The following is a 19,569-nucleotide window of genomic DNA, read 5'->3' on the forward strand; positions in this document are numbered from 1 at the left end:
GGAATGCATGATTTATCATCGGTAATTGAAAAACATGAGAATAATACAGTAAATATATCAATAATTACCACACAAAACATTTTTTATATATTTTTTAATAATATGTTTATTATTTTCCAATAAAAAATAAAATAAAAAAGACAGAAATACAAACAATGATATTCATTGTACTGTTGAATGGGATGGCCAATTTAGAGGACAAAACTAAACTTAACTCACAAATACATAAAATAAAACAAAATCCTATTAGGTGGTACATGTATAAGAAGACAGCATATAGTCATTACAAGCAGTGTAGTTAAGTCAAAAATAAACAGAGAATAGCACAGAGTAGCAGCAGATCTTCAACCCAGTTATGAAGCGGGACTAGACCATTTATCCAGTATTGGCTGCAATATTTTGAAGACACTGGACTTCTATTGGAGGTATTGTATCGAATCTTTTCCATATGTATTACATTCCATAAATCCCGTAACCACAATTCAAAGGTAGGTACAGTCTCCAATTTCCAAAATTGCAATATGATCCTTTTGGCTAAGAGAGTACAAAGAGAGATAGCTTTCCCTTCCTGGTCATTCCCATCAACTGTACCAAACAGAGCCATCAATGGGTCTGGGGCTAGAACTCTATCAAAGGCTTTATATAAGTAATCAAAAATGAGAGCCCAGTAAGCATGTAACTTAGGGCATAACAGCCACCACTAACATTGAGTGGCTGCTGCCAACACACTGACTCAACTCCAGCCACTTTAATAATGGGAGTTGATGGGAAATGTAAAATATATCACTAGCCACTTTAAACAATACTACCTAATATAATGTTTACATACCCTACATTATTCATCTCATATGTATACGTATATACTGTACTCTATATCATCTACTGCATCTTTATGTAATACATGTATCACTAGCCACTTTAACTATGCCACTTTGTTTACATACTCATCTCATTTGTATATACTGTACTCAATACCATCTACTGTATCTTGCCTATGCCGCTCTGTACCATCACTCATTCATATATATTTATGTATATATATATTGTATATGTATATGTATATTTATTCTTTATCCCCTTACACTTGTGTCTATAAGGTAGTAGTTTTGGAATTGTTAGCTAGATTACTCGTTGGTTATTACTGCATTGTCGGAACTAGAAGCACAAGCATTTCGCTACACTCGCATTAACATCTGCTAACCATGTGTATGTGACAAATAAAATTTGATTTGATTTGAATAAGTGGGTCAACATCCCCTGCTTGCACCTCTCACACAGTGGTGAGGTGTCCGGGAATATTGTATGCAGTTTTACTTTTGAGTAATGTAACCTGTGTATCACCTTAAACTGTACAAGGTTGTGTCTGGCATTCACTGAACTGTGATTTATATTCCTGAGAGCTTCTACCCAGTCCTCATCTGAGATTTCTGAACCAAGTTCTTGTTCCCAGGCCCTTTTAATGGTGTCTGTGGATACCTCTATGTGGGCCTGTAGCACATCATACAGTCTAGAGACAGACCCTTTTGAATGGGGTTTGGCAAGGATCAAGCTATCTAATGTAGGACTCTTTGGCTTCATGCCATACTGTGGGATATTTGTCCTTAAGAATTTCCTGATTCGGAGGTATCTGACAAAATGTGTTGTTTGGCATGTTGAACTTTCCCTGTAATTGTTGAAATGAAGCTAACTGACCATCTATGTATAGATTACCAATTGTTGTGAGCCCCTTCTCCCTCTACTGTGAAAACACCACATCATCCAATGCAGGGTGAAAAGCATGATTCAGGCAAATTGGGCTGTCAATGTAAACAGTGGGTATGTTAAGAAAATACCTAATCTGTTTCCAGATCTTAAGCGTATGACAAATTACTGGATTAGAGTCATAAGTGTCTTTTTTCTCATATGATGGGCTATTAACAAGTGCAGGGAGTGGGGAACGTTTACAGGAGGCCTGATCAATCAAAAGCCATGAAGGCATATCCTTCTGTCTCATCGCAGGTAAACCTTCCCTCCAGAAAGACAAAATGTTCAGATTAGCAGCCCAATAATACAGTTTGAAGGGAGGAAGGCCAAAGCCCCCCTCTATCTTATACTTGCATAAATGCTTCTTTGAAATTCTGGCTGCCTTGTTATCCCATAAAAATTGAGTTACTATTGAATCCAGTTTCTTAAAATAGCTTTGTGGTATGACATTGGGTAGATATTGGAAGAGGTAAAGAAACCTGGGTAGGACAACCATTTTAATAGCGTTTATACGACCAACTAAGGAAATAGGCAGAGTTTTCCAAAAATCTATATTTTGTTTAAGCTGATATATTTTCATGTCCCAATTCACTTTCAATAGCTGATCAAGGTCTCTTGTCACGATAATGCCGAGGCTTGTGAACTTGTCCCTCACTGTTCTAAACGGGGTAGATTGCATAAATTGCATATCCACAGGCCGTGATATTGGCATCAACTCACTTTTTTGCCAGTTTATCTTGTAGCCAGAGAAGGAGCCGAATGTGTTTATCAAGTTAACCTTTTGTGACTAGGGGGCAGTATTTTAATTTTTGGAAAAATATAATTGACAGCTTAGGATAGAAAACACTCTAAAGTTTCCAAAACTGTAAAAATATTGTCTGTGAGTATAACAGAACTGATGTTGCAGGCGAAAGCCTGGGAAAATCCAATCCGGAAGTGACTCATCTTTTGAAAGCCCTGCGTTCCGATGCGTCCCTATTGAGCAGTGAATGGGCTATCAACCATATTACTCTTTCTCCGTATTCCCGAAGGTGTCTACAGCATTGTGACGTAGTTTTACACATTTATGTTGAAGAATACCCGTAAGCGGCTACATTGCGCAAGTGGTCTCCTGATGGCTCCCAGAGTGACTCTCGTGTAAAATACAGAGGTAGCCATTATTCTAATCGGTCCTACTGTAAAACTAATTGGATATAGTGGATATATTATCGAATAGATATTTGAAAAACACCTTGAGGATTGATTATAAACAACGTTTGCCATGATTTTGTCGATATTATGGAGCTAATTTGGAATATTTTTCTGCGTTTTCGTGACTGCAATTTCCGGGCGATTTCTCAACCAAACTTGAAGAACAAACGGAGCTATTTCGCCTACAAAAATAATATTTTTGGAAAAAAGGAACATTTGCTATCTAACTGGGAATCTCGTGAGTGAAAACATCCGAAGCTCATCAAAGGTAAACAATTTAATTTGATTGCTTTTCTGATTTCCGTGACCAAGTTACCTGCTGCTAGCTGGACAAAATGCTATGCTAGGCTATTTGGCTTTGGCCGTAAAGCATATTTTGAAAATCTGAGATGACAGGGTGATTAACAAAAGGCTAAGCTGTGTCTCAATATATTTCATTTATGATTTTTATGAATAGGAATATTTTCTAGTAATATTTATGTCCGTTGCGTTATGCTAATTAGTGTCAGTCGATGATTACGCTCCCGCATGCGGGATGTGGAGTCACTAGAGGTAAGGATGTAATAGAAGTTTTAGGCTTGGATAAAAACAAAAGAACATCGTCTGCATATAGGAAAATGTTGTGCTGTGTGTCTTTTATTTTAACAGAAGCTATATCGGCACATGCCTGAATGCGAGTAGCAAGGGGTTCCATGGCTATAGAGAGCAGGCGTAATAGGGCACCCCTGTCGGCACCCCTTGAACAGGCAGAACGACTGCGACATTTCCTGATTGGGTACCACAGACGCCATTGGGTGTGCATAAATCATTCTTATCCAGTTAATAAATTCCTTTCCAAACCTGAAATGCTCCAGAACCGACATCATATACTTCCACTCAATCCGATCAAACGCCTTCTCTGCATCAAGAGCTATTACCACTGCCTCAACCTTATGATCATGATACATTACGTTGAAAAGGCGTCTCAAATTGTAGTGTATATGTCGGCCCAGGATAAAACCTGTCTTGTATGTATGATGTCGGAAATATATTTTTTCAATCGGTTTGACAATATCTTTGTCAACACCTTGTTTTCTATGGGGAGTAACGACACGGGGCGATAAGACAATATTTCCATGGAATCTCTATCTTTTTTCAAGATCAGTGCTATTGTAGCCTCATACAGTGTTTGCGGGAGTTTGGCATTTTCTTTGGATTGTTTAAACATTCGCAACATAAGTGGAGATAGACTGGCGCCATACTTCTTATAGAATTCTATTACATATCCATCGGGCCCAGGGGCCTTGCTGTTTGGAAATTGTGCTATCGCTGTGTTAATTTCCTCTAAAGTTATCACTGGATCGAGTGCAGCAGCTGCCCCCCCTGTCTAGTTTAGGAAGTTCACATTCAGCGAGAAAGCGTTCCATTGTTTGTGGATCAGTAGCATCACATTTTGATTGGTATAGCTCTGAGTAAAACTGCGCAAAGCATTTATTAATATCCTGCGGATCTGTTACTATTTTACCCTTCTTGACTTTTATTTTGTGAATGCCTGTACATGCCTTAGCTGTCTTGCTAATAATTTGTGGTTTGTCACCCAGTTCAAAATAACTTTGTTGCGTTCTAGCAAGTAAAGAGCCCACCCGTTTCGAAAGGATGGTATTGTATTCATATTTTAACTTTGAGATCTACTCAAGGACTGTATACGAGGAATTCGTCCTAAAAACGTTCTCCTGTTCCCCTAACTCTCTTTCAATTTCTCTCAGCCTAGTATTGGCACATTTCTTCCTCTCTGATGTATAAGAAATAATGTAACCTCTAATCACAGCCTTTCGAGATTCCCAAAGGGTGGAGTCGTCAACATCCCCCGTGTCGTTAGTTCCGGAAGGAAAAAGGCAATCTGCTCCTTCAAATACTGACAAAAAGCCTCATCTTTCAACAGGTATGCGTCTAAGCGCCACGGTCGCTGACCTGTCGACATATTGTCGAGTTTCATAGAGCATGGACAGAGGAGAGTGGTCCGCAATTAATAGTCAATTCTGGAATATGATTTATGAACTGATGAAAATAATGAATAATCCCTGTCTTTTGGGTGAGTCAGTCTCCAAATATCGACAATGTTAAGGTTTGTCATCAGTGTATTTAGACAGACACTGGCATTTGTTTGTTGAAGTGACCTTGATAGCTGTTTATCTAAAAGAGGATCTAAATCTAACGTACAGTTAAAGTCACCTCCCATAATAACACTTGTATCCAAGATATTTGGTATGGCCTTAAATACCATTTGAAAAAATAATGGATCATCGAAGTTGGGTCCATATAAATTGACCAAGGTTATTGGTTTCGAATTCAGTGTACCAGCCACAATAATATACCGACCATTAGGATCTGAAATCGAGGACTAAAGCGATGTTTTTCCTTATCAGGATTGCTACCCCTCTCGCTTTTTCATCAAAGTTAGACTGGTATATCTGACCGATCCAGCCAACTCGTAGCTTGGTCTGAGCGGAGCATTTAATATGAGTTTCTTGAAGAAGCACTATGTCAGCACCCAGTGATTTAAGATGAGAAAAAAACTTAGCTCGTTTCACGACATGCCCTAAGCCATTATGGTTTCAGCCGACTATCTTTATTCCACCTGGTCTACTCTGTGCTCTGTCAATATGTGGCATTTCTTATTTTAGAGCAAATTGTGCGGGAGCTTGTCATGCCACCTGTATTAATAAATGTGAACATAAAACACAGACCCCATCGCCCCTCCTCCCGTCCCTTTACTGAGTGACTTCCCCAAACGAAGCACTCCTTGGCTAACACACAAACCTTAGGGTGTCTAGACATACAGCTTGAACGAACTCGTCGTTTATAGATGCTCCGCATATAAACTGATATGCTAAACAATGCTATATTAGCCACAACATCTCACCTATCATATAAGTCCCAATTTCTGATCTTCTGATCGAAAAGACATAGGACGGAAATTCAAACACATTCCTGGCCTGTATTTGGCCATTTAGCTGGCTGACACAGCCATTCTGTATCCTCAGCCAGGGAGCTTGCTTGTCAAGAACAGATCGGCATCTTTTGGGTTGTCAAACGTACGTGTTGATCCCTCGACTGTCACCTTAAACCGGGCTGGGAAGAGGAATCCATATCGGATGTTGGCCGCCCTGCATTTGTTGCGTACCTCATCATACACTTTCCGTTGGTTCCTCACCTCCAAGGTAAGATCTGGGTAGAAAGACACCTTGGCTCCGTTGTAGTTAAGGGGGAACTTTTGACTAGCCAGCTTGAGGATGAGATCCCTGGTCTGGGCATAGTGCAGCCGTATAATGAATGGCTTTGGTGGCCCGCCCTTGGCCGGCTCCGTTGCCTGATATCTGTGTGCGCGGTCGATCAGGATGGCCGTTTTGAAGTGTTCACTCCCCAGCAATGCCAGTATCAGCTCCAAGAAAAATTCAGTGTGTTTCCGTTTCTCAGTGTCCCCCTGGATCCCACATATTCGGATGTTCTGGCGTCTTGAATGCGACTCGAGCATTTCCAGTCATGCTTTCGTTGTCATTTTTGAACATTGCGCACTGTTTCTCTATGTCCTGTAGCCTGGACTCGTGATCGGCTGTCGTCTGCTCAACCTCATGCACCCTTCCCTTAGTTGCCTTTACAGTTTTGGCCAAAGTCCCAATACTCTTTGAGATATCAGCCAACCTTGTGTCCACCTTCTTGCTTGGTGAGTTTATGGCAGCCAGTATGTCACTTTGAGTAGGATCTGTGGGGAACTCTTGGAAGCTAGCCTCTTCAGCTAACTCCTCGCGGGTCGGCGGAGTTGAAATTTGTTTGTTGTCTATCTCATTCAAATTATCTTGTTTAGCTCCCCCTTTTTTGGTGCCTTTTCACTTTGTCATATTTGTTTGAAGTTATAGGTTGTGAGAGGTTAAGATGAATACTAATTTGTTTCAAAATAGAGCGGAGCTCTAGCAAAGCACGTCTACTCCATAGCACGCTCTCTAGCGCCCCCCGCTGAATTCTATTTGCTGTCTGATAGTGATTTATTGATACAAATGGCACATGCAGGCAGTTAATCACGTAACCTCTCATGCCCACTTGAGCCATTCAGTGTTGTTGTTTATGTATGTAGCTAGTGAACTAAGCTGTAGCATTAGCAATGTCTTTCAAAAGGAGACAACTCACAAATGCAGAAAATTCTGACAATGAGTCTGAAAGTCAGGAATCAGATTCTGGCAGTGAGGAGCTGCCCCCCAGCCATTGAGAACCCTGAATCCGAGGACCCCTTGACCACTGACAAAGTCCCAGTTCCCTTTGAAGATGCTGGTGGTGATGGAGACAGACTGACAATGGATGAAGTACAGGAGTTCTGTGGTAGCTGGAAGGCTGCCAGCCATTTCACCCCTCCTGGCCCTGCTGTTTGCTTTGATGAGTCCCAGTCTGGAGTGCAACGCCCCTTGCCATTTCCATCTGAGGCAGAGTGCTTCAAGTTCTTTCTGACAGAGGAGCTGGTGGGAGACATAGCAGAGAACAATCGCTATGCCTTGAGCTACAGGAGAAGAGAGAGCCAGGAGTGGGGGGGACAACCACAATTAGTGAAATGTATACCTTGGTGACAATCCTTCTCATAGGGAGTTCTTCTTTACTATCCCCCAGAGAATACTGGAGCACAGATCATATGTTTGCACCCTCTTTTCCCAAGACAGCATTTCATCAACAATGCTACTGTCATTCTAAACGACACGTTATACAAAATAAGAAATGTCAACAGCTGGCAATAAAGTGGCATGACTAACGAGACATCCATGTCCTCTCCACTGTCCATACAGCAACCATGTCGGCCACAGGGAAGGTGGACCACCCAATGGGAGAGTGAAAAATCTAACCAGACTGCGTGCATGACTATAACCTCAAAATGGGGGCAGTGGATAAGGCGGACATGATAAACAGCTTTGTGGAATGCACTCAGAAAACGACCAAGTGGTATAAGAATATATAAAATAAAAAATCCAGGGTAGCTTCAAAATACAATAAGCCAATACTTCTCTGATGCAATTAGCATTGTCTTACCAAGTTAATAGAATAATGTAATTGGTTACATAAGCACGATTGAATATACCACCATAAAGGTTATGAAATTAGTAACGTTACCTCGCGTGTCCACGGTTATAAGGAATATACACAAATGTATTTTGCGCCATACACACAGTGAGCTACAGTAGAAACGGTATAACACGACATACAGAAATTATTATAACGTAATAAGGCACTTCCTTTGAAAGAAATGCAGTCTGGATTTGAACATGGGTGTCTGTAGTGACGCTATGTCACTGAGACGCGATGCCTTACAGCGTCGCCACTTGGGAGTCATAAGGCCAGGGTAGCTTCAAAATACAACACATGCTAATACTCCTCTGATGCAATTAGCATTGTTTTCCATCGCTAATAGAATAATGTAGTTAGCTACCTAAGCATTGAGTATAACACCATAAAGGTTATGAAATTAGTAACGTTACCTCGCGTGTCCGCGGTTATAAGGAATATACACGTAAATATTATGCTACAGTAGAAACGACATAACACGACATGCAGAAACCATTGTAAGGTAATAAGGCACTTACTTTGATAGAAATGCACACATCTCCAATGTTATTACTGGTAATGAAAACAACTGACTGCCATGCAGGCAACAGACGGGAAATGTGAACACGTGTGTGAAGGATGGGAGATGAGCAAATGTCTGCAGACTTGAACTGCACCATCAATTGGGAACTGTCAATTCAGACAGCCTATAAATAAAAACACTCTGCATGCTTTGGTTTGAGGGCAGCGTGGATTAAATGTACTGTTGCGTAACAATCACATTCTGGAATGGAGAGAACGTTCTAACATCACGGGCATAAACAATTTCACACTGGGGCGACTGTGAGAGATATTTGGAACTCACACATGAAAGGGTTTTAAGGATCAGCATAGTGGAGGTGTTGTTGCCTACCTTCACCACTTGGACGGCACATCAGGAAGTATTCCTCTTGTCCAGATGGGATAGGGCAGTGTGCACTGCAATTGCAAATGCATCATCTGTGGATCTATTTGGGTGGTATTCAAATTGCAGTGGGTCTAGGGCAACGCTGTCCAATCCTCTTCCTGGAGAGGAAGAGGCCGTCTGGGAAGGCAGCCTTGCGAGGGTTAACACGCTTAAATGTCTTACTCATGTCAGCTAAGGAGAGCAAACACTCGGGAGTGACCATGCCTGTGACACTGTTTTATGCTCAAAGCCTGTCCGGAAGCAAGATGTTGGTGTCCTCGACATGGCTGGAATTCACTTAGTAATCCATGATTGTCTGGCGTTCCTGCCACATCTCCTGTCTGAGCTGTTGAATTGCATCTCCACTTTTGTCTCTGTACTGACGTTTTACCTGTTTGATTGCCTTACGGAGTGCATAACTGGACTGTTTGTATTCAACCATATTCTCAGTCACCTTTCCATGCCTGGAGCCTGCTAACTTGTTCATACAATTATTTCTCCATGTTACTTTTACCATGTAACATTGTAGTTGAATACCCAGTTGGTTTGAGTTAGCCACACTATTAAATAGTGTGGTTGTCACGCCCTGAACTTAGTATTCTTTTGTTTTCTTTATTATTTTGGTTAGGTCAGGGTGTGACATGGGTGATGTATGTGATGTATGTGTTTTTGTACTGTCTAGGGGTTTTGTATGTTTATGGGGTTGTTTACCATCTAGGTGTTTATGTATGTCTATGGTTGCCTAGATTGGTTCTCAATTAGAGGCAGCTGTCTATCATTGTCTCTGATTGGGAACCATATTTAGGCAGCCATCTTCTTTGGGTATTTCGTGGGTGATTGTCTATGTCTAGTTGCCTGTGTCAGCATTATATTTAGCTTCAGTTTCTCGGTCACTTTGGATTTTATTTTTTCCTTGTTTTCGAAGAGAACGTGAGCCGGGTGCGCCATTCTCCTTGCGGAGATGGTGCAAAATCCACCAACACGGTCGGTCCCTGGGATTGGGCTGGCCAACACGATTCGGTTTGCTTGGAAGGAAAAGGAGTTGGAGCCTTTAGTACGGGAAACTTTTGGAAGGACAATCTTGATGGGGATTCTAAAGCTGACGGTGAAGGACGTATTTTGCATCCAAGGCAACTCGTTGGAGGGAGCATACGACGTGGCACTACATACAGAGGAGAAACACGATGATATCCTGAGAAGGGCAAGAGCAGTGGGAGGTGAGAGGCCGATGTGCCACTATGAAATAACAAGCCTGGCGAGGAACAACTTTAGGGTTGTAACTGTCAACATTTACAACCCATACGTTAAGGACGAGGAGGTAACATCTCCTCAGCAAGGCACCTCAAAGACTCCCTTGGGTTTTGGAATGGGAGGAGAGGCTTCCAGGCCCTCCTCAGGGAGGACCCAAAGGGACATGGTGGCTACCTCCATCCTCCTGCTATGTTCTCCCTGGGGGCTGACAGAGGGACGTTGTTTTATGCACGTCAGCCCCCATTTTGCAGGCGCTGTATGGCCTACGGCCACATCCTCACCTCGTGCAGCACAAGAAAGTGCAGATTTTGTGGATCTGGGGAGCACGAGGCAAAGGATTGTGATGAGCTTAAGGCGTGCCACGGGTGTGGCTCGTCAGCACACCTGTGGCGGGGGTGCCTGGCTCGTCAGAGGTCATACGCATCTGCGGCTGGGGGGGGAGCAGGAGTGGGGGATGGGGGAAGAAGAGGAGGGGAAGGAAGGACGCCTCATGACCAGAGTACAGGCCCAGAGGGGAAGGCTGCAAGGAAGGAGGAGCAAGAAGCGGCCGATGGAAGAGAGAAGGAAACTGAAGGCACGGGAGTAGGAGAACCGGGAAGAGAGGAGGGAAAAGCGGCGGAAGAAGGCAAGCGAGTGGAGGAGCATGAGAGAGAAGAAAGCGAGGGAGGGGTGGTGGAGTGAAGAGGAGGGTGCGATTGGCCGACAGTGAGAGGGAGGGGATGGCCAAGAGAGCGATGGGGGTGGGAGAAACCTCTGGGTTGCTGCTGGTTTCCCCAGGCCCTCAACTCCTGTTGGGTGGGGACCCACCTAACAAGGCCCAGGACTGGGTAGAGGAGGAGGTGAGGAGTTTTTTGTTTGGGGACTCAGCCTCCCCTATTTTTTTGGGGGGTGCACTCATCGGGGGTAGGGATTTTGTGTGGGCACAGGAAGGTAAAAGTGGAGGGTTCTTTTGTGGTGATGCAGGGGAGGGTTATGGGGGTGGATGTCACGATAAGGGATTGTGAATTTAGATTAGTGGTGGTGTATGGGCCACAGGTGGCGGCAGACAGGAGGGAGATGGTGGACTGTCTGGCACCCCTATGCGTCACAAATAGGAAATTAGTGATAGTTTTAATATAGATTTAGGAGTCGTGAGGGATAGCAGTGCAGGCGCCATCACCGGCCTAATGGCTTGCCATTGTCTGGTTGATGGTGGCCTGCACACAACTCCGAAAATGGCCGGTCCTACATGGCGCAACTCCGCAGAGGCTTGCGCGGAGGCTCGACTATATTTTTGTATCCAGGTCTTTTGGGAAGTTGTCTGGGCGGCTGTTGCCTGTTTTCTTTTCAGATCACGACGGGCTGCTCCTGCAGGTGGGGTCGCCAGTCTGTCTCTTCGGTAGGGGGTACTGGAAGTTAGATCGGGATGTGCAGGAGGAGCAGGCTTTCGTTGACGCTTTTTTTGGTTTCTTTTGGAGGCTTGAAGGCCTCCGGTCCATGTGCGAGGTGGTGTTAGAGTGGTGGGAATTGGTTAAGGTGAGGATTAGGCATTTTATAATAGGGTATTGCAAGAGGAAAAAAAGGGAGGAAAGGAGGGAGGTGGATCATTTCCAAAGGTTAATCGAACTTGAGTACGAGGCAGGCAACCTCGACGGGTCGTTTGACTGGGAGAGATCCGCAACCCTAAAGGCGCAGCTCAGGGAGCTGCAGGAGCGGAAGGCTCGAGCTTTCCTGGAGCGTGCGCATAGTGGCTTTCTAGAACACAATGAGACTTGTTCCGCTATGTTCTTTAAGTCGGTTAGGGCCAGACAGAGTAGGAAGGTAATGCATGGCGTTAGGGAAGAAAATGGTGGTATAGTTAGAAAACCAGAGGAAATGGTCAGGGTGACAACTGACCATTTCCAAGGTTTATTTAAGGAAAGGGAAATAGATGTAGAGCAGGGAAATGTGTTTTTAGAACACTTGTCCAGGCGGTTGCAGGAGGACATTAGAGAAGTGACGGAGGCCCAGATCTCACTAGAAGAGGTTGAGAGCGCTCTTAGGAGGATGGGAAAAGGGAAGGTGCCTGGGAAGGATGGGCTACCGGCTGAGTTTTATCTCAAGTTTTGGGGTATACTTGGACCAGTGGTCCTCGAAGTCTTGAAGGCCATCCTTGAGATGGGGGACCCGGGGGGATCAATGGCTGTTGGTGTGCTGTCACTTCTGTATAAGAAGGGGGAAGCAACAGACCTTGGCAACTGGCGGCCGTTGACCATGCTGTGCGTAGATTCCAAGCTACTTACAAAGGTTTTAGCAGACCGGTTGCGTACAGCCCTTCCCTACGTCGTCCATGAGGATCAGACGTGCGGGGTAGAGGGCCGCTCTATTAGATGGAACCTACAGTTAATCAGTGACTCCATCGCTTGGGTTGAAGATAGAGGTCTGCCTTTAATGGTAGCAGCGCTAGATCAGGCGAAAGCCTTTGATCGTGTGACTAGATCTTTTCTATTCAGAGTGTTAGGTAGATTAGCATTTGGGGAGAAGTTCATAGGTTGGATCCATCCGTACATTATATGTCGGAGCGGGGTGCCGAGTTAGTGTAAATAGTCACTTGGGTGACGTTTTTGACCTCTCGTCTGGGGTCAGGCAGGGGTGCCCACTCTCGGCTCTCCTCTTCGTTCTGTACATGGAGCCTCTGGGGGCTGCCATTAGGGCAGACACAGGGGTGGAAGGCTTGTTGATCCCTGGAAGTGGTGGGCTGCGTGTTAAGATGACGCAGTACGCCGATGACACTTCCTTGCAGCTGTGCAAGGACTCGTCGGGAGCGGTTCTTGCAAAGTCGGGAGCGGAACCATGCAAAGTCTTCCGTTCAGTTTTTCGGAAGATGGCGCAGAAGGACGGATGTGCCCGGGGGGTTATCTCTCTGTAAGGGAATACCCCCCTGAAATGGACAAAAATGAATGGCAAGATATTGGCATTGGACAAACCATATACACAATGTCCAATACCACCCAATGTGGCGTTGATTCGTGCAAAGTTGATGGCAAATGCCATATGGCAATTGCCAGTTGTAACACTTCAAAAATCCAACAGTGCGCTCCACCGGGGTTTTTCATATTGGAAATGCAACCCATTAAAAAAGTGCTTTCTGGACCGTTTTTCGAAATTCTTTCGATTTTTTTTGTCAATTACACATGTGTAAGAACTGTATGAATATACTTTTGTCCAATTTTGTTATCATTTTTTTTATTATTACATGCGCATAAGGCATATGTTTTGTCCATTTGCAATATGATTTAATAGGAAGTCAAAAGTCGAAAATGTGAATTTTTTAAAAAAACTTATCACCCTCGTAAAAAAAGTGCTTTCTAGACCGTTTTTCGAAATTGTTTCGATTTTAAGTCAATTAATCGTGTGTAAGAACTGTATGAATATACTTTTGTAAAATGTTATTATCATATATTTTTTTTTACTTGTGCATAAGGAACATGATTTGTCCATTTGCAATATGATTTCATAGGAATTCAAAAGTCAATTTTTTGGGGGCCAAAATTGACTGAACTGATGAACTCGGGATGGCCGGGCAGTGATAGTTGTTCATTTCATGTTCATTTGGTGATGTTTTTTTACTATAGAATCATATTGCAAATGCATGTGCATTGTTGTGCAACTGGTAACCCAAAAATAAAAATATGGTGATTTCCTTATGTCCATTTGTTTATGTTTCCTTACTTTTGCAAAGTCACTGTGCATTTGCAATATGGTTCAATGGGCAGGTACCATCACGAATTTGTCATGCTATAAAAATCCTGCAGGAATGTGAAATTGACTGGCCAGATCAACTCGGGATGGCTGGGCAGTGATTCTGGTTCATCTCAATCGCTCGTTAGGGTTGATTTCAGAATGTCACTTTGGTGATGTTTTTTCACTATAGAATCATATTGCAAATGCACGTGCATTGTTGTGCAACTGGTAACCCAAAAATAAAAATATGGTTGTAAATGCATTTACCGGCACTCCTATTGTCCATGCCCGCTATGGGAGTACCCTACTACGGCCCTCTATCCATGGGGGCCATCCTGAGTGCTTTATGGACAGTTTAAAATATGACGATGGATGCAGATTGTGATTTTCCTCCGTGCAACTGGTGATCTGAAATGTGCATCTGGTAACCCAAAAATGTAAATACTGTTTTAAATACATTTAGCGGGACTCCTATTGTCCATGCCCGCTATGGGAGTACCCTACTACGACCCTCTATCAGTGGGGGCCGTCCTGAGTGCTTTATGGACTGTTTAAAATATTCTGATGGATACGCATTGTTTTCATGATTTCATTATGTCCATTTGTTTATGTTTTCTTACTTTTTCAAAGTCACTGTGCATTTGCAATATGGTTCAATGGGCAGGTACCATCACGAATTTGTCATGCTATAAAAATCCTGCAGCAATGTGAAATTGACTGGCCCGATGAACTCGGGATGGCTGGGCAGTGATTCTGGTTCATCTCAATTGCTCGTTAGGGTAGATTTCAGAATGTCACTTTGGTGATGGTACCTCACTGTTTAAACATATTGCAAATGGACAAGAGTCAAGTGGACAAGAGTCCATCAGTCAATTAGATATCATTCTGTCACCAAACTGATACAAACTGACACCAAACCCACTTTTTCCAACTCGTTTAGTAGCCAACTATTACATACTTCAGAGCTGGCCCAAAATTCACGCCTTCGGTTCAAACCATAAAAAAAACATAAAACACGTAGTTACGTTCTAGCTGCGGGTCCATTTCTTATGTTATGTGTTGGCCTAGCTGAGGCGAACCCGAAACCCAAGTTTCGGGTCGATAGATCATTTGGTGTCCGAGCAAAACCCTAATTGGTGCTGAAAAATCCACTTTTTTCCATGACTTGCTATGGGGTCCTTGAATGAGCTATCGGACAGAAACATTGGGGTTTGTCTATATGGGCCGAGACGTTCGCAATGCACCTAGTCTTGCGACTCTGGGACATTTCTAAATGTCGTCATTTTCGTGATGCAAAAATTAATTGAAGGTATTGCAAATGTACGAGGCTGTTTCTCGGTCCGAGAACCTTCTAGAGCCACCTAACTCACCACGCACTATCGACATGAGGTCTAGAACAGGATTCTAAAGTTTCGGAACTCTAGGTCTGACGGTTCTTTAAAAGTTCCAACAAGGTTAACTAATGCAGGCAGTGAATGTCTCTACGCACCCCAATACGTCCCTCCTTCCAAGCTGTGTGTGTGAGTGATTTAGTTTTCCTTTGAAATTTTATGGGAAAAATGACTGATTTACAGTTCATGGGGGTTGCCTAATCACACATATGAAGTTTTGGACAGATCTGACTTTTTTAACCCTTCGAAACAGCCCCTGAGACACCAATTATGGCACTTCCGGTTGGCACAGGAACATGTGGCAAATCAACACATATCCTCATTGGGGTATTCTTTTACAGAATCCTGAGTTTTAAGTCCTTACGTTAAGAACTGACTGATTTACACAGGGTTGAATGCACTATGTCTATCAAACTGCAGGCAGGGTATGGGTATACACTTTTAAGGTGATTTTAACCACTTCCGGTTGGTCCAGGAAGCTTAGAATCAACACAGGTAGACCTCATAGTGGCCTGATGGACTGGTACCGAAGACAGGTTCATACGGCATTCATAACCCATATAGGCTTTAGGTTGAATTTAGGAGTGCAGGCAATGTATTCCTATGGGGAGAGAAGTCAATGCAAACTGTTTGATGTAAACACCTTCTTTTAACTATTAAGAATTAATGCCACACGGTCAAGGTTAGGCTTGCATGGATCGGGAGGACCTTAGGAACATTCCTGTGGTGAAATTTTTCTTCTCACCCTAACGGTTCTCTCACTGTCACCCAAAATCAAATGACGTTGTGGGGCAGGCTTTATTTTGGGCCTACTATTCTAATGGTTGCTGCGCTTAGACAGAGCGAGCTACGGTCAAGCGGGATATCTCGTTGAACTAGGCACGGCCTAGGGATTATGGTAATGCCATTGCCTGCTCTCTGTGTCTTTAAGCACCGCACTTTGTCACTCCATCCTTCCTGTGTGTGTGTGAGGGAGCTTTTCTTTGACATCTGTTGGGAGAAATGACTGATTTACAGTTCAGAAGGGTTACCTAGTCACACATATGAAGTTTTGGAGAGATGTGACTTTTTTAACCCTTCGAAACAGACAGTGTGACCCAATTAAAGGCACTTCCGGTTGGCACAGGAAGCTATAGGTAAACACATGTCTTGACTGAGGTAGCCTCTTACAGAATCCTGAGTTTTAAGTCTTTACGTTAAGAATTGACTGATCTACACACGGTTGAATGCACTATGTCCATCAAACTGCAGGCAGGGTATGGGTATACACTTTTAGGGTGATTTTAACCACTTCCGGTTGCTTCAGGAAGCTAAGAATCAACACAGGTAGACCTCATAGTGGCCTGATGGACTGGTACCGAAGACAGGTTCATACAGCATTCATAACCCACATAGGCCTCAGGTTGAAATTAGGGGTGCAGGCAATGTATTCCTATGGGGAGAGAAGTCAAAGCAAGATGTTTGAAGTAAACACCTTCTTTTTACTGTGAAGGGTTAATGCCACACGGTCAAGGTTTGCAAAGATCGGGAGGACCTTAGGAACATTCCTGTGGTGAAATTTTTCTTCTCACCCTAACGGTTCTCTCACTGTCACCCAAAATCAAATGACGTTGTGTGGCAGGCTTCAATTTGGGCCTACTTTTCTAATGGTCGCTGCGCTTAGACCGAGCGAGCTACGGTCAAGCGGGATATCTCGTTGAACTCGGCACAGTCTGTAGACTATGGTGATGCCATTTTGTGTTGATTTCAGAATGCCATTTTGGTGATGGTCCCTCTCCGTTTAAACATATTGCAAATGTACAAAAGTCAACTAGCAAGTCAGTGTCCATCAGTCAATTAGATGTCATTATGACACCAAACTGATATCAATTGACACCAAACCCACTTTTTCCTACTCATTTAGAAGCCAACTATCTCATATGTCAGAGCAGGCCCATAATTCACAGCGCCTTGAGTTTAAAACATAATAAAAAGGTAAAACACATAGTTACGTTCTAGCTGCGGGTCCAGTTCGGACATTATGTGAAGGCCTATGTGAGGCGACCCCGAATTCCGAGTTTCGGCTCGATATATCCTTCGGTGCCAGAGTAAAACCCTAATTGGTGCTGAAAATCCTTTTTTACATGCCTTGCTACGGGGTCCTTAATGAGCTATCGGACAGAAACGTCGGGGTACGTCTCTATGGGTCGAGCCGGTTTCAATGCACCTAGCCTTGCGTCTCTGAGACTTTTCTAAACGTCGTCATTTTCGTAATGGTCAATGAATTGAAGTCATTGCAAATGTACGAGGCTGTTTTTCGGTCTGAGAACCTTCTAGAGCCACGTAACTCACCACGCACCATCGACCGGGGGTCTAGAACAGGTTTCTAAAATTTCGGAACTCTAGGTCTGACGGTTCTTTTTTAGCTCGAACAAAGCTAACTATTGCAGCCACTGTCTGTCTCTACGCACCCCAATACGTCCCTCCTTCCAAGTTGTGTATTATATGAAAAATGACTGATTTACAGTTCATGGGGGTTGCCTAATCACACATATGAAGTTTTGGACAGATCTGACTTTTTTAACCCTTCGAAACAGCCCCTGAGACACCAATTATGGCACTTCCGGTTGGCACAGGAAACTATAAGTCAACACATATCCTCATTGAGCGAGCTACGGTCAAGCGGGATATCTCGTTGAACTCGGCACAGCCTAGGGATTATGGTAATGCCATTGCCTGCTCTATGTGTCTTTAAGCACCGCACTTTGTCACTCCATCCTTGCTGTGTGTGTGTGTGTGTGTGTGTGTGTGTGAGAGCTTTTCTTTAACATCTGTTGGGAGAAATGACTGACTTACAGTTTATGGGGGTTGCCTAATCACACATATGAAGTTTTGAAAAGATCTGACCTTTTTAACCCTTGGGAACTGCCACTATGACACCATTTAAGGCACTTCCGGTTGGCACAGGAAGCTATAAATAAACTAATATCCTGATTGGGGTATGCCTTTACAGAATCCTGAGTTATAAGTCTTTACATTAAGAACTGAGTTATTTACGGAGGGTTTAGTGAGTGTGTGTTATTTCAGAAAATCATAGAAAATCACAGAAATCTCGCAGAGCTCCGCAGCACACTTTAAAAAGATTCGTATGAACACCCTGCAACTGGATCTGTAACTGTTGAAAAAAAAAACGCCTATTTGTGAACATCACCAATTTGTCATTGTACAATTTTTCTTAAATGACGATAGAAAAATGGCTGGTTGTTTTTTTCTTGACACCGGAGGCTCCTTGACTTTGACGTGAAGTGGAAAAATAATTTCTCTATTTCCATTTTGGACCTTTAATCCCAGAAAAATGGCCATAACTCAAAAAACGTTGAGGCCTAGACGCCATTTTGTTCGGGGCCAACTGCCCATTATGCCAAACCTACGCTCACCAAGTTTCGGCTTCGAAATATTTATATCATCGTCGTGATTCATGATGTTTAGTACAATTGCCATATGATTCCTTATGCCCTCTTCTGGGAATTTCCGGGATAGCGGAAAAATGGACCAAAACTTGTTTATTTTATAAAATGGAAACCGAATATCCGACAAAGTTCATTCGATGACTTCCCGGTAGGTCCGGCCCTACCGCACGGCCCGACGCCGACCGCGAATTTTACAAACGTTTTCGGACGTCTAGTAAGGGACCGTACATTTCCAATATGGACTTTCTTACTAACCATACACGAAATGTCAAAATGTTCCCTTAAGGTATGTGAGGGGGCCCTGAGGATTCTCGGGGTCCATTTTGAGACCTCCAGCTCAGCGATGCTGAACTGGAACATGGGTATCGCAGTGGTACGGAGAAAGCTAGTGATGTGGAGGGCTAGATCTTTGTCTTTTTTGGGCAAGGTCCGGGTCCTAAAGGTGGATGTGTTGCCGTCTCTTTTGTATTTGGTGTACATCTACCCATTGCCGGCTTGTCTGAGGAGACCTCTAGTGAGGCTTGCCGTCTTTTTTTGTATTTGGCGTACATCTACCCATTGCCGGCTTGTCTGAGGAGAGAAAGTTAGACCATTTTTTTTTTTTAGCTTCACGCTCGTTTTTGTAGTTTGTTTGTGTTTCTTCGTCGTCATTAAAGGAACATGTATTCATATCACGCTGCGCCTTGGTCTCCTCCATTCAACGAATGTGACAGTGGTGTACACTCCTGTATTATACATTTTGACAAATAAACAAACGTTCTTTGGATATCTGAATGTCTAGCATCTGTTTGACGCTACAAAGCCCTGTACAGAGTTTATATAATTATATTCTGTG

General features: G+C 43.4%; 1 long non-coding RNA gene across 1 annotated transcript in view; it reads right to left on the bottom strand.

Annotated features, from left to right (window-relative positions):
* Positions 1–19,569, bottom strand: part of LOC149975928 (uncharacterized) — a 94,314-nt gene that overhangs the window by 26,908 nt on the left and 47,837 nt on the right. The window lies entirely within an intron of this gene.

This window comes from Oncorhynchus mykiss, chromosome 17, assembly GCF_057628025.1.
Source record: "Oncorhynchus mykiss isolate SJ-2025 chromosome 17, ASM5762802v1, whole genome shotgun sequence".
NCBI lineage: Eukaryota > Metazoa > Chordata > Actinopteri > Salmoniformes > Salmonidae > Oncorhynchus > Oncorhynchus mykiss.